The 2,584-nt window shown below is 42.9% G+C and overlaps 1 pseudogene; it reads left to right on the top strand.

The window, feature by feature from the left end:
- Positions 1 to 974: 974 nt before the first annotated feature.
- LOC105299624 lies at positions 975 to 1,692 on the top strand (annotated as a pseudogene).
- Positions 1,693 to 2,584: the final 892 nt, after the last annotated feature.

Genomic DNA, 2,584 nt, shown 5'->3' with positions numbered 1-2,584 from the left:
TACAACAGTTTCTATATTGATAGGGGTCATTAGAGTTCAAACAAATTAATGTCGTTAAGTTCAGGAAGAAATACATAGGTATTCAATAACTTTATTCTTTGTCCGGTCGTTTTAATTTGACCAGTTTTATTGAGATATGTTGATTGACACACAGCGCTGTATAAGTTTAGTCTACAGCACAGTGACTTGACTTCATATATTGTGAAATGATTATCGCTCTAAGTTTAGTTAACATTCGTCATCTCATGTAGATACCAAAAGGAAAGAAGAAAATGTTTTTTGCCTTGTGATGAGAACTCTTGAGGTCTGCTCCCTTAACCGCACCTAAGGCTTGTCTTTTTATTATTGTGCTATAATATTCTCTATACATTCTAGATATAAGGCCCTTATTGAATGTATAATTCGCCAAATTACCCCCCATTCTGTAAGATATTTTTTCACTTTCTTGATGACGTCCCCTGAAGTGCAAAGGTTTCATTTTGATGCTGTTCACTTTGTCAGTTACTTCTTTTGCTGCTTTTGCCTTTAGAGTCATATCTAAGAAACCACTGCCTAGTCCGAGGTCATGAAGATTTATGCCTATATTTTCTTCTAAGAATTTTACAGTTTTCACAGTTACATGTAGGTCTTTGATCCATTTCGCGTTAACTTTTAGATATGGCGTGAGACGGAGGCCCAACCTCATTATTTTGCGTGTGGATATCTGATTGTCCCAGGACCATTTTCTGAAAAGATCATTTTCCTCATTAGATTTTCTTAGCAGTTTTGTCAAAATCAATTGCCGCTCCACGTAAAGCTTTATTTCTGGACCGTAAATTCTAGGCCATTGCTCTCTATGTCTGTCCTTATGCAAGTGTCACACTGTCTTGATCGCCACCATCCCGTGAGAGTACTAGATGGACGAGAACCCTCAATACACCTGCTGTCAAAGTTCCCTTTATGGTCTTTTTCGTGGCGCCTCGGAGGCGGTCAGGATGAAGCTGAACATCTCTTTCCCAGCCACTGGCGCCAGAAGCTCATTGAAGTGGATAATGAACGTAAACTGAGTACCTTTTGTGAGAAGCGGACGGTCACAGACGCTGCTGCCGCTGCTCTGGGTGAAGGATGGAAGGGTTATGTGGTTCGAATCAGTGGTGGGGATGACAAACAAGGTCTCCCCGTGAAGCGGGCTGTCTTGACCCATGGCCATGTCGCCTGCTACTGAGTAAGGGGCATTGCTGTTACAGAGCAAGGAGGACACGTTGTGGTCACTGGGGAAAAAAAAATAGAAAGATATTCCTGGTCTCACTGACACTACTGTGCCTCGTCGCCTGGGGCCCAGAAGAGCAAGTGGAATCCACAAACTTTCCAATCTGTCTAAAGAAGACGATGTCCACCCATGCTGTGAGCAAGCTCCTAAACAAAGAAGGTAAGAAACGGAGGATCAAAGTCCCCAAGAGTCAGCGTCTTGTGACTCCACGCGTCCTGCTACGTAAAGGTCTGCGCATTGCTCTGAAGAAACAGCGAACTGACAAAAATAAGGAAGAGGCCGCAGAATACGCTGAGCTTTTGGCCAAGAGAATGAAGGAGGAACGGATTGCCAAGAGACGCAGACTTTCTTCCGAGGGCGTCTACCTCTAAGTCTGAGTCCAGTCAAAAATGAGATTTTGTAAGAGTAACAAATAAATAAGATCAGATATCAAAAAAAAAAAATCCCCTTTATGACTCACTCTCTACCCAGCGCTTCTCCAGGTCTCAGGGTAAGATGTCCAAATGGCAACCGGATTTGGTCGGTTTCAAGCTTTCATTGTTTTTTCTTTCGCTCTTATTTTTCCTCTCGTTCTGTCTTTGTCCCTCCGTCCTGTTTGCTGTTTCTGTCTTTGTCATCTTGTTTCTTTGTTCTCCTTTCATTCTTTCTCTACGTCTCATTGTTTTCCCTTCTCTTGAGGCCCTTGTTCTTTCTTTCTACTGCTCCATTTTCTCTCCCAGTTCAGCTCCCTTCACTTCTCCCAATCTCTCTCTCTCTTTCTCTCTGTCACTCTGTCTGTCACTCTGTCTCTGTCTCTGTCTGTGTCTGTCTCTATGCCTCCTTTCCTCTAGTCTTCAGCTCTGAGCTCTCCTAGGTCCCGTGCTTTAGCACTGGTTAATTCGTGCTTGGTGCCTGTACGAAGCCATCTAAAGAATGCAGTTAGCCTTGAATTTTGCTAGAGCCAATATTTACCTCACACAAATTCCAAAGTTTGCCTCAAATATTCTAATGTAACACGTATTTATAGAACCACATGTATCAAACATTATCTTGCTTTTATTACACGTAATTTCATTGGCTCTTCACAACAACCTTCCAAAAGGGAAAAAAAAAAAACAGGAAGGAAGGAGCTATTATTCCTATTTTACAGACAAAGAAACTGCACCGAGAGTTGAGGTTCAGGAAGGAGAAGGGGCATGACTAAAAGTGCATGCTAGGGGAATGTGGAATTAAGAGTGACTGCTTCCAAAGTCCATGCTCCCAGGCTGGGAATGATTAATACCGACTCCTAGAGCTCAAATGGAAATAAGTGAAGGGTGGCTGTGAGGACAGGCCAGAAGGGCAAGGACTGGCCAG

This window comes from Pteropus vampyrus, unplaced genomic scaffold (assembly GCF_000151845.1).
Source record: "Pteropus vampyrus isolate Shadow unplaced genomic scaffold, Pvam_2.0 Scaffold191, whole genome shotgun sequence".
Lineage (NCBI taxonomy): Eukaryota > Metazoa > Chordata > Mammalia > Chiroptera > Pteropodidae > Pteropus > Pteropus vampyrus.
Note: the sequence above shows the minus strand (reverse complement) of the source record. Positions and strands in the feature narration are given on the sequence as shown.